This window comes from Notothenia rossii (genome assembly GCF_949606895.1).
Source record: "Notothenia rossii genome assembly, chromosome: 12".
NCBI lineage: Eukaryota > Metazoa > Chordata > Actinopteri > Perciformes > Nototheniidae > Notothenia > Notothenia rossii.
In genome coordinates, this window is record NC_136911.1 from 10,690,996 (window position 1) to 10,704,799 (window position 13,804).

General features: G+C 40.3%; 1 protein-coding gene across 10 annotated transcripts in view; it reads left to right on the forward strand.

Moving 5' to 3' along the window:
* Positions 1-13,804, forward strand: part of LOC307026509 (uncharacterized protein) — a 91,070-nt gene continuing 77,266 nt past the window's right edge. For 9 of the 10 annotated variants that reach the window (XM_079661951.1, XM_079661945.1, XM_079661955.1 and 6 more), the window contains exon 1: positions 1-106. The gene's annotated coding sequence lies outside the window, so the exon portion shown is untranslated. Of the gene's footprint in view, positions 107-10,339; positions 10,398-13,804 lie in introns of all 10 variants that reach the window. The other variant, XM_079661950.1, reaches the window with a different exon arrangement.

Genomic DNA, 13,804 nt, shown 5'->3' on the forward strand with positions numbered 1-13,804 from the left:
ATATTTGTCTGCGGCCAGCGGAGTGCACACTCGGGTGGGCGGATCGTAGCGGTGACAGTGACGCTCGCAGACTCCCTACAAACTGTCAAAAAGCAGACAACTAACGGTGAGTCAAGTTAAAATATGAACATTTTGTTCTTCTCTCAGTGTTTGGGAACGTGCGTTGTTAGCATACAGCTCAAAGGAAGTGGGCGAGAAGCTCCGGTCTTTGTAGCAGTGAAGCGACGGTGATTTTGGATGAGTGATCTCACAGCACGCATCACAGCGACGGTGTAGTGGTGTAGGATAATGCTGCCTTCAGGTGCCCTCGGAAACTCTTACTTTCAAAAAGGGCTGTATGCGCAGTAGAATTGTAGTTACATTGCACATTAGTTAGCATTGCCTACACTGCCTATGAATAGTATACTTTCCCAGTCATATTTACAACTAAATATGGTTATTCCGAAATTCCCGACAGTACTTGAGGCAGCATGGGTGCTCATGGTGAAGTTGCACTGTCACAGTGGACGGAGGAGCGAAGTTGTGCAAGCTAGCTTGAATGTGTCCGCCTCTGTCCATTCATTTACACTGTGCTAGCAGAGCTACTGTTATACTGTATTTATATAGCATACTGTAGTTGAGCTCCATATAGGCCCTATTGGCTATGTACGCATGAACTTCCTCCTTATTTTATATTACAATATCACTTTTACTGGATTGGTTAATAGATAGTACATTCTTCAGTAGAACCTGATTGACTACAAATCAAAGCTAAAGATATCTTATCACTGCTTATCAGCTTGAAGTGCTATTCTCTCGATCCCTTTTATCCAATTCCTTCTACGTGAAGACATTACATTACATGTAACATCGTTGTTTTTGCTTCTGGGGCTGTTGATATCTTGATCCAAAGATTACCATGACATGTTTAATATATGCAAAATCACTTGCAACTAATTATCCACATCCCCCCGAACAATTCCAATTTACTTCAAAAAATTGCTTTTGACTGCGTGTCATGGTCCAGCCCACAGTCTGCTCAATTGTTATAACTCAGTTATGATATATCCTAGTTAGTTATTACTACTGAGCAAAGTCCTTTTATAGCTGATTTCAGATGAACAGAATGAAATGAGGTCTAAAGCACCTTTTAAAACTCCCAACTGTACCTGTATTATCTCAATATGATTCAGCTTGCAGTTAGATTGTCATCCATCCATCAAAAACGAACTGTTCACACCAGCACTAAAACATTATAATAACCCATTTTAACACAAAAATTGACGATGTGACGAGGAACTGAGCAGAAAGGATTTTCCTCCCTCCCTCCCTCTCTCCCGCCTTCTATCCAGATTACTCTCCAATCCTCCCCCAGCCAGATTACTGTGTGGGAAATAATGCAGGACTGATCTCAGGCCCTGAATTCATTATGGACCTGATCCAATTGCGTCCCTAAAATGTCCCTGGTGCTTGTCGCTTCACTGTAAGCCCGCCAAAGTGATCATGTGTTAGGACAACAGGACACAGCGGTCGGTCACCAACCTTCCCAAGAGTGTCCGAAATAATCAGCTCCAGTGTCTCTGTATAAAGTTAAACAATGCTCAGGGGTTAAAGAGAGTTGAAACACATGCTCTGCCACCTTGGGATCAAACCCCTCATGAAATGTCAGTTTGTCCTTTGCTGCATCTCTCCCTGCTACCCTGCTGTTTTCAATGAAAACACAAACTTCAGCATGAGAGCACGGCAGATAAAGTCCTCTCTGTCCACTACAGGCTCTTATTTTGAAAGGTACACACGCTATATATCAACTCAAATAGCTTAATTGTACCGTAATTGACCTGTGTGTGTTGGTGTTGAAAGTACAAGGCCACATCATAAATCTAATTTCCTAGCAGGGAGTGCAGTCTCAAGCAGCTTTGATCTGGTGCTGCATGTGATTGCAGTATTTTACTGTTGTGTTTTCACTTCTATATGATAGAGGAAGTGGTGTTCCTTAAAATCAGAAGCTCCGACTGTTGAGACTCTTAAAGAGGAGAAACTACCTTGAAAAGCATTTATTGCAACCGTTTTATAGAAATACCACAGCAGGACTAATCCCACTCGAGCAGATATTTCCAATGATGAAAATGCTTAGGAAAAAAAGAACATCTGTTTTATTCCCTTATGCATTTATAAATGCATAGACCCAACCTTTCAGCAACCTCTTGCAATCTGAAATGCCACTCTTAGTAGTTGTATAGTGTTGAACAGTTTTGCATTCTGGGAAAAAGCTCTGCCGTGCACGGCAAATGTAAACACAAATAAACACAACTACATTCATCTAAAACTATCTTTATTTCCTGTGGTTTGGAATGACATGTTGAAAAGCTGAAACTGTGTTTTTACCAAAATAGCCTGCTCTGTAACAAATTTCCCACTGTCAATTCAAATTGGGCAAATCATCAACTAAGCATGTGTGCCAAAATCTAATGTCAGAACAGATGTTGACTTTGAGAAGAGAGCTTTGTTTAACTGTAGAGTTGGTGGGATGATCTTTTGTGCCCCCATTGGTGCACACAGCATTTCACTTTACCAAATGGTAATGTTTGTTTCAGTAGCTCATTTGCAGTGAATGTCTTTAAAGGTCCCCTATTATACTGTTTTTCATCAATATATAATAGGTCTCAGATATATACAAAACGTGTCTCTGAAGTGTTTGGCTCAAAATACCCAACAGATCATGCATTGTAGCATCCCATAAACCCCTCTGTTTCAGTCCTGTTTCAAAATTGCTGACATGTTTATGTATAAAAGACATGAAAAAGTGGATTTTGCATAATAGGTCCTCTTTAACAATAATGACCATGCAGACAGTGAAGGGATAAGTTATGTCTTTATTGTACAGTATTAAATAAAATAAAAACCGTGGGTTCAATACTCCGAAAATAATCCCAATAGGCTCCTTTTTGCCCCTCCAACAGAGGGATGTCCTTGTCCTTTTTCCTTTTCGTCATTTCAAGTAGGGCTGCACGATATTGAAAAAAACTGACATCGCGATTTTTTTCCCCCCCTGCCATATATATTGCGTTTTTTTTAACTATATTTAACCGGATGAAGGTATTGTTCTCCTGTGCCTCGCTCATTTTTTACCGGTGTTTTGATGGTCTGCAAACTAGCGGGGCGAGGCCTGCTGTGATCTAATCAAGAATGATTGTGATTGGTGGTTTGCTGTGCATGCAGAGCCTGCATGTCACTCACTCAAGTACCCCTGACATGAGAGCCGCGCAAGTTTTCCTTTTGTAGCAGGCAGCCACAGCAGCCCTGCTGCTGTACTGGCTTGTAGTTCGTTTATAGCATAACGTTAGCATTTTGCTTCTACTAGATTTATGATTCAAAAATTATAAAAGTAGGGTTGACATGTGGAGATTATCCGGCTGAACAAAACGTGATCCCTCTCTTAAATGTGTGTCAACCACAGACCTTATTTCGAGCTATTTTCCAAAATCCTATGGAGAATTTGCATTGGTTTTTGACGAAGGAACCGAAAGAAGTTTACTTCCGGGTTTAAAGACGCGTCACTGCAGTGACGCGTAGCCAAAACCGGAAGCTGCATACACTCTGGTGGCTACCATTAGCAGCTAACTTTTGTGCTCCGATTTTTACTTTAAAATGGAATTATGGATTATAAACAATTGCTTCAAAGCCCAAGATACATTATTAACCTATGGATCAACCGATTCAGCTTCGTTTTTTCTCGTTTTAATGCCATTGAACACGTCTTTTGATCAGATTGACAGCTACGGTGAAACGATCTCCCGTAAAAGCTCCGTAAAGGTACGTGTTGTGATGTCTGTGTTTGCTTCCCCTGTCGCGAGATCGGATCGCTTAGTGATGATACTATACTTAATCGGATATATTGTATGTGCAGTTTCGATAAGTAATAAGGGTATCTTTATTTTGAATTCTGTGCTAAAGTGCGTTAGCATTTAAAAAAAAAAATGAATAAAACCGCACGTCCCTGCGGTGTGAATATCGCGCATGCGCATATCGCGGTTATCGCCATGACACGATATATCGTTCAGCCCTAATTTCAAGCGATAAAAACTTTTTTTTTTGGACGCCCTCAGCTCGAGTTCAGGCCGTTCCGAGCTGAATAAGGCCGTCAAATGACGGCAAGACGCCCCCCTGGCAGAAACACTGATAACATTGTTATTTACCACTGTTATGTATGATTTACCAAAACAACTATATGGGAACCATATCCACAATTGAGCTGAACTGTTTTGGAAACAGCCTCAAAGGCTTCTTCACATAATTTGGTGCCCTTTTTTATTTAAAGTGTATTGTTATCTAAAGTGTATTAAAGAAACATGTTAAAATGTAACACTGCATATGGCTTCCCCACCAACAAACCCAGCATAAAGTATGGTTAGACTAGCCAAACAAAACATATTCATTTGATAGCCGGTCCCATGTCCAGTTCAGGTGATTATTGTCTATTAACATATAATGTATATGAATTTGTTATCTGCATCCACATGAAGCAAAGCTGTTTGAAGCTGTATTATAAGCAGGAAGAGTGTATTTACATCATCACTCATCCCAATTGGATTTGATGCCATAAAAGTGACTTTATGAGTCCAATGGGAAAGATTTAATGTATATAGAAAGTCATACAAAATATTATTGAAGCTCTTTGTAACAACTGGATTGTTCACTTTTTTCGGCCGCTCTGTATTCTAGTCACATTTGGAGGATTCTCACGAAACAGATGTTGTTTCCTTGCTTTATACACTTGGGTTTTGGGATGAATTATTAATGCTTTCTGTTGGTCTTTTTTTTTATGCTATTCTGTTTTTAAAAATCAGGCCAAGGAACAAAGCAGGCAGTCCAGAATGTCATGTTTCTTTTCCGAAAGTCCCAAGTAGAAAAATATATAATTATTTCAAAGGCTCTCATATGTTTGACAAATTGTTTGGTTTTCACTGATGTGATTAGACGGATAGAGGATGATGAAGGGCACAGAAAAAGACTTGACATTTGATGCTTTCAAAGTCCTCCATTGTTTTCCCTCAACACAAAGGACCGAATACTGAACTCAGAGTGGATAAACTCTCTGCTAACTTCTGTCTTTTAGTATCTATTTTTATTTAGTGGCAACAAAAGGAATGGAGACTAGTCAGATGGTTATTTTAAACGTGTCAAGTGACTTTTTAGCAAGTGACCTTTCAGGAACTTCTTGGGTATTTAAGATCAGCTGCTGGGGTGACTTTTATTTCTGGTTTAGCACTGAAACGTAACTGTCCCAAGTCATGCAACATACACTTGTCTGACGATGGCAAAAGGAGCTGTAGGGGGTAGCTGTGGTTGGCATGATGCGACCACAACTTGTAGGCATGTCGGGTGCCTTTGACCAGACTCTGGAGATGGTCCATGTAGGGCGCATGTCAGCTAAAAGCTATGTAATAGAAAGGCATATCAACGCTGCATGCATTGACTCACAGCCAACGTTCGCATTTGTAAATACACACTCAATTCAATCCAATAGCTTTATTAGCATGACCATAATTACATACAATATTGCTAAAGCTGTTTATAGTTGCAACATCCATACACGCACACATACATACATATAAACTAAACTGCTACATTTTGAATATAAGTATGAAGAAAATGTTTTACAAGAAACAACATTCATTCAATTCATAGAATACATTAATACAAATAAAACAAAGATGTAAGACCTGGTGTAGCATGTCAGTCCGATTCCCTCAGCAGGCAGAGACAGAGAAGAATGCAAGAATGCAGCTTACTTTATATTCCCAGTGTAATATTTTTAGTTTTAAATATTCGAGGATGCTTACTATTGAGTTTGTGGAAGAATTTATTCTTTACACGTACGCACATGTTTACACTCTCTGCATGCACACTCTCTGAAACACAGAAGAGAGAAGGGAAAATCCCATAATATAGGACCACAGTAGAGGGAAGGAAGGAAGGAAGTAGGAGGGACTGAACCGAACGGCCAGGTTCCTAAAGTTACTCCATTAGAAATACCTGAATTCCTCTCAGCCTTTGGAATGTTAATTGACTGAAACTGTCAGCCATTGACTCCCTCTTCCTGCTCAGATACTACATTCAAACTCTAGGATGATCTGCTGTGGTTTCCTTCTTTTTACCTCATGAATACTTACTTACCATTAATGGGAGTCATAACTCATCTTGAAACATATCATTGAATATCCTTTACAATTATGTGACCTTGGCCGTTGAAGCTTATTTGGGTGGTAGATTGTCCAAGTCAAAGGTTAGTCACGGTTAAAACTGAGGTGCAGGAAATCCAATCTCTGCAGGATACCCTCTTCAAGGTCAGCAAGCGGCTTCATCCCGACCTCTAACTAGGAATCAGGAAGCATAGGAAATCCAGCATCCATTTGTTCCTGTGCTGCCAAACAAATCTGCTGCTGAGCGCAGTTTAGTCTGGGACAATCTCTGCATTATTACCCTTACATAATGATGCTCCTCCACCTTTTCCTGAGCTAGTCATTGGAAGTACTGTCATGGTTTTGTTTTGTGCCTGGACATTTGAGATTTGCCTTAAACACAAATGGGGTGAAATTGCCCTAGAGATGGGCAAGTTGCAACAATCTTTGAAATAGAACACACTTTATATCCCCAAAGGCATACATGGTGTCACAGCTCTGACCAAAGTATCTGTGAGAAGAAAGGGAAAAGAGCTTGAGAGAGTTTAAACTCTTCCTTCCTTCTCACCACTTCCAAATGCTAGGTTAAGTGGATGTCAGATTGTATGTTTGAGAAACTTTGCTGGAACGTAGCCTCCCCTGATTCTGCTGTATGAGAGTTTTATAGGAAGGAGAAAACCCGAAGTAATAATATAACATCCATGACTGTGAAAGTCTATCAGACACCAAAACACTTACAATATTTATGGAAGGATTTTACTGCTCTGAAAAGTCATTACAGCACAATTCCTCGTTTAACTTTTTTGCCAGAGGACCCTTTTGCCTGAACCGAGTGGTACCATTCAAATGAATAAGGTGGTTGCTTGTTTTGTGGGTTGTTGTTTTTTTATCCCTCAGTGCCTGCAACCCTTCTTGGTTTAGTCCGTGCTTCCGGCCAAGCTATTCTCTTGAACCCAATATCTCAAAATCCCTGGGGGGAATTTGTTTAATTTTGGCACAAACAACCACTTGAAATCAAGGATGATCTCATTACATGTTGGTTGACAACACTCCAGGTCATTGTGAACTCACAAAACTAGTTTTGGAGCATAATGCAAGAATGCATTTGCTGATTATAACAACTTCAGACAAATGAATAAAGGGAGAATAAAGTGACACTGACACACATGGATCCAAACTACTTGTTTGGTTGATGAAGGCATAAACCATGAGGCAATGATTCTAGTTTCTCCAAAGGTTAATGTCAGTCTAATTTCAGCCTTAGCCTTCATTGTGTCTTGCCAGTAAACATCAGCTGTTACGAGGTTGCACTATGGGATGCCTGCTTCATTAGGAGACTGTACCGTCAGAAGCTTGTCACATCAGTTATAGAGTTGTGTTCTGTGGTGATATGTCATTACACATTACACTTGTAATAGCATCACACTTTAATTAGATTGTCTTTGCTTTACTGTATATTTTCAATAGTATACATGCAACTACAAGAAAGATAACCACATCTTGTATTCAAGTCTTTCTCCCAGCCCTGATAGAGAGATGGTTAAGCTTGCTGCTAGCTTGTTAATTGTATAGGATTGGTTGACTGCCATGTAATTAGTGAGAGCATGTGTACCATACAGCTTGACCTAGGAAGAGCGTTTATGGTCTGTAGAGATCCATACTCCACAGTGGCAAATAGCTCCAGCGCTGCCCCGTAATGCTTTCCATTAGTATTGAACACCAAGTGGATCTGTAAAACATTTAGTTGTTTACTGCAAAATCAATGTAGCTGTATCAATGACGGATGACTCATCAATAAGGATTGCATAACACAGGTTTTTATTTCCCTAACCCAGATTAGTTGCGATTCAGCTGTTTTGTATAGAAGTATCTGTTAAACCGGAATGTGGCACCATTTGTGTATTCTCCACAGTTGTGGTTAATAATAAGGAAACCTAGCTTGAGGTGAGGCAAATGGTAGAAAGGGTTAGGGTTAGACAGGTGGAAAGACAGGTCATTGTTGTTTTTTCTGTTCAATGGTACCTGTCATTTGTTGTCTTTTTTAAAACATTCTTGACTTGAAGTAAAGTCAGAGCCAAATAAATCCATGCACTCATTCTTTCTATACTGTATGAAATGCAGAAAACATTTTAATCAGGGTTGATCTTATTGGTTTCCTTTCGCGCCTCAGGATAGCCTCTTTTGTTTCCTTGAATTATGTATAACTTATTATTGATTTTCATGTCCAGTCAATATCTCAGCTTTTAAATGTTTTACTAAGGCCATGGGATTGCTCGGGGCTTGCCAACCCATCTAGGGCTGCAACTAATGATTATTAATTTCAAATAATCGATTAGTTGTTTAGTCTTTGTCAGTTTCCCAGAACCCATGCTATATATATATACACAAGCTATAAGAGCTTCTACTGCTTTAAACTCTGAGTATACCTCAGAGTAAGGATATAAGATAATGAACTAGATAAAATAAAGAATTTTCAGCTAACATTAAAACGTAAGTAGACCTATTGGGGTTATCTTTAACGCTCTAGACAGACTAGATATAATACAGCTTCAACATTTATGCATGCAAAGATTTCTTATCTTTCATAATGCATAACCTCTTGATGTCAGGCATTAGCCTCCACCATTAAACCACTAACATCCTTTCACAACATGCTATCATCATTCTGTTCAATAAACAAATACGATTTAATGATTGCAAATATATCTATGTTCATGAATTACTCAAACTTCACACTCAAATGTGCTTGTGTCTTGATCTAGCTCCAACCATTGTTAACATTTTCCTAACTACACTTCAAAATACTGTCATGAAACTCAAAGCAAATCAGAAGGAAATAGTTGAAATCTACATATTTTGCACAATCTGCATTCGATTAAAGGCACTGTCCTCTGGAATTGTATTATCAGCTCAGAACACCAGAAACTGCTTTTGAACTGTCAATCTCTACTAGTCACTTACAAATAATCAAAAGAAAACATTTGTTCGCTTTGTGTGAGAAATAATGACAGACTTCAAACATTTCATTGTTACATTTTATAGTATCTCATAGACTGTAAGCTTTGTAGGCGTGCGGCGTAACAAATTCCAGATTTTGTTTTTAACTAAGTCTAGTTACCATTGAATTTATGGCATTCCTCTTTCAATGACCCAAAAGCCGGTAATATCATTTGGTGATTTCATAGTGCTGTGTTTCTTTGGCAGCCAAACACACACCCAAATATTTCCATGAGAAGGTTAGTCTGCGTGAATAGTGCACACGTACTTAACGTATAATGTGTTTGTTCGGTGCCCAGGGACTTTGAGATTGCGTGACAACGGCAGATTGAGTGAATGAAATGATGGAGAGCGGAGAGGAAGAATGGGATGGGACAGAGTGAGCCGGTCGCTGTAATCCCCCCCCCCCCCCCCCCTCACAACAGTAGCAGCTGGACCAGTGTGTCAGCTTTACTGCTGCCAACCGTGGAATTAAACAGCAGGGTGAAACGTTGGCTGCTTCAAAGATGGATGGATGGACAGAGGTGATTAATAGGTGATTTTTAGATAAGGAAAAGGCAGGGAATTTGACACAATTCTCTAGAGGGATCAGTTCAAATCGGAACATTATATAAACCAGATATTTAATAGAAGGCATTCTCCATCTGTATACTTTTAGTGCTTCAATTGGCTTCAAAGAATACTACATGTATGATTGGTTATTGGAAACGCCTTTTTTCTATTACATGGGACAATCTGTAGCCATTCATCTTTAAATGTTTTATTAGAGGTGATCACAGGCCTGTTGTAATCAAATGCTATATTCCAAGAATCAGCTTTACAATTTAATAACTTGTCTTATTTAATAATGCAAATATAAATATGCAATGCGAGTCAATGGCATCCACTTGTATTTATATTGCTCAACACAATATTGCAGTGTTTAACATTCAAAAGGAAGTGGAATCGGAAAGTTTGCTTTCTATTGCCCATTCACATGGCTAACTGTCCATTTGATGTCTGTTATACATCATTTTTTTTGTAATATTATAAGAAGGAATAGAGTTTTGGCGAGAAATGCAAAGAAACTCAAATAGCTGTGTACAACCAGTAGGAATTTGAAGAATTCAAGTTTACAGGGCAGACTGAGAATTCCCTTTTCTGTCTCATGTAAAATCTACAATATTACTGTATTACCACAGAACAAGCTGCAGAGTGGACACACTGTAGGGAATAGACTGTGACATGTTGCAGCCCTGGGTGAGTGTGTGTCCACTACCTGTGTGTGACAGTGTTTGTTTTGGGATTAGAGTTTGACCTCCATGTGTCTGTCTGAGAGTGTGTGTGTCTGCGCTGCTTTGCATTCCATTGCGATGTGTTCAGCCTCACTCTGCAACAATAGGGCATAGTTCCCAAAAAGTACTTTGTGTGTATGTTTCTGATTCTATGTAGGCGTGACTATGAGGACATACAGAGAATCCATTCAGTTGCTGCTGTTGTTGGACTTTTCCAATGGCAGGGTGACATGGTTGAGATTGTGGACATCTGTCTGCCTGTCTGCCTGTCTGCCTGTCTGTCTGTCTGTCTGTCTGTCTGTCTGCCTATCTGTCTGCCTGTCTGTCTGCCTGCCTGTCTGTCTGTCTGTTCATGTGTCTGCCTGTATGTCTGTCTGTCTGTCTGTTCATGTGTCTGTCTGTCTGTCTGTCTGTCTGTCTGTCTGTCTGTCTGTCTGCCTATCTGTCTGCCTGTCTGTCTGCCTGCCTGTCTGTCTGTCTGTTCATGTGTCTGCCTGTATGTCTGTCTGCCTGCATGTCTGCCTGTCTGTCTGTCTGCCTGTCTGTCTGTCTGCCTGTCTGTCTGTCTGTCTGTTCATGTGTCTGTCTGTCTGTCTGCCTATCTGTCTGCCTGTCTGTCTGCCTGTCTGTCTGCCTGCCTGTCTGTCTGTCTGTCTGTCTGTCTGTCTGTCTGTCTGTCTGCCTGCATGTCGGCCTGTCTGCCTGCCTGTCTGCCTGTCTGTCTGCCTGTCTGTCTGTCTGCTTTCTAACATGCACACCGATGAGCTGCAGCAAGTGTTGAATTATACAAATATGTCCTGTGAGTCCTGTGTAAGTCTATTAGCAACAGAAGGCAACACACACGCACACGCACACACACACACACACACACACACACACACACACACACACACACACACACACACACACACACACACACACACACACACACACACACACACACACACACACATGCACACGCACACGCACACACACAGGATTAAACACTAGCCCTTTCACTCACTCTCAAACAAGCCCACTGTGAGTTTCATCAAGGCACTGTATGGGTGTGAGAGCAGCAGGAAGCACACACACACACACACACACACACACACACACACACACACACACACACACACACACACACACACACAGACACACAGACACACAGACACACACACACACACACACACACACACACACACACACACACACACACACACACACACACACACACACACACACACACACACACACACACACACACGGCACATATTAACATTACCTTAAGTGGAGCTCTATGAATGGAGCCAAACATCAGAGACACGCTGTGGCTGTTAGAAGCAAATTAGCAGGGCAAGGACTGATCAACAACACACAGATTCAGACATGTCCGACTGCATAATTGTGTTAACTGCTAACTACTATTTGTTGAAAATGGACAACAGCCTTCTTATAGACATATTTACTTGCACAGCTAACTTGTCAAATGAGTACCACTGCTGTGATGTCAGCTGATGAGCTGCTCCCCTCTCTCCCACTTCTTTCCATCTTTCTATGTATGCTTTGTTTCTTTATGTACGGTAGATCTTACTCAACCTCTTTTTCTTCCCTTTCTGTATTGCTGCCACTTAAGTGTCAAATAAGTGTTTCCAGATATGCATTGCATTTGCATGGGAAAACATAACCTCTAAGGTTCTATTGTATGCAGACATTTAAATAGTGCGAAAATAGAGATTTGAAGTGGATGCATTTGCTCTCAGTGAACATACTTCCTTCAAATAATTGCTTGAATTGAAAGTATTGCCCAATTTTCTTCTCCAAAATGGACCAATTATTCCCTAAAAATGGTTGTGATGGTCGTTCTGGTGGTCAAAAGCTCCTAAGGGTACCTTTTTAAATATGTTTGTTACTTAGTGAGGACATTCATATCACAGTAATTGGTCTGTGGTGCCACCACACAACCTTTATATAGGGAAACAAGATTTATGGATTACAATCAGCATGACAACAAGACATTATCAAACAATATAACTGTCATAATAAAGCACTAATGGGGCTTGTTGCTACATTTAAGTGGTGAAAGATGCAGAGAAAGTTGTGCGTGCAGTATTTTTTTCAGAACCTACTGGCTCTCGACGATGTGATGGCTCAAACTCAGATGACAAGTCAAACTTAGAACAGCATGCACTTTCACTGTCAGCTCAGGTTTGCAAGCAAAGGAATGAACTCTATATTTGACAGTTCATGCAATTCTTGATGGTAAGATTCTGTTTTCAGCCATTCCCAACATCCCAAAATCAAACCAAGGAACCGCTGTTTAATCAGATTGAACCTTTTTCTTACCTTAAACCCAACCAATTCATTTCAGTTTCTCTCATCTTTAAAAAAAAACTTAACACAAACTCATGCAGTAAGCCGTTTTCTCTCTTGTTTCTCTTGTCTCTTACCGTGTGTTTTTTTTCTCATGAACCCCATGGCCCTCTCCCTCCCTCTGGCAACCCCCGTCCACTAATCCTCAGCACCATCGATTTATTTCCATCAGAAGATCAAAAAAGCCACCCTTTGTTATCCTCTCTTCAACCTTTACCCGGGAGTTACCTAGTAGACAGATTTTGGAGGTTATTATGGTTTTACGTCATTGCTAAAGAAAGCTCTAAAACACATAAACACTGAGTTAAAGTGACATCAGACATTGTCAGGGGGTTTCTCCAGTTACATGGGAAAGCCCTTACAGTCCGACAACACCTCCTGCTTTATTAATGTGTATAAAGCATACTATTCTCAATGTACTATGTGGGATGTCGTGCCTAAGAGGCTATGCTGTTACATAATGATTCTACAAACACATGCATGCTCTCCTTCTGTTCGCAAGACTACATCACAGCAGCCTTTCAGCACTTACTTTACAAGTGTTTAAGGCGTGTACGTATGCAAATGATGCCATTATATATCCCTCGCTTTCCAGCCCACACTTATGAGCATATTGTAAAGCCACATATAGCAGTGTGTACTCTTGTGTCATCTGACTATTTCGATCTAAGTCACATCAGCCTCACCCGATGTTGCATCCGGAGGACGGCATGATGGCAAAGAGGAAATTAAGGATTACATTTCAAGTCTACGTGTGTGTTTCCATTCATTTGCTGCCTACATCAGCTATAATACCTTAGAGACCACAGTGAGTTGCAGCATCAGCAACTCCTCTAAGCTATGCATTAGACACTCTATTCGAAACATTTAACGCTCACTAGAGATTTGATTTATTGATCTATCCCTAACTGGCTGTGACTTTTCAGAAGCCATGTTTCTGTATTTCTGTTGCGTACGTAGATATCGCCAGAATGGAACAGTAACTACAGAATTGTTTTTATTATAATTTATAATATACGT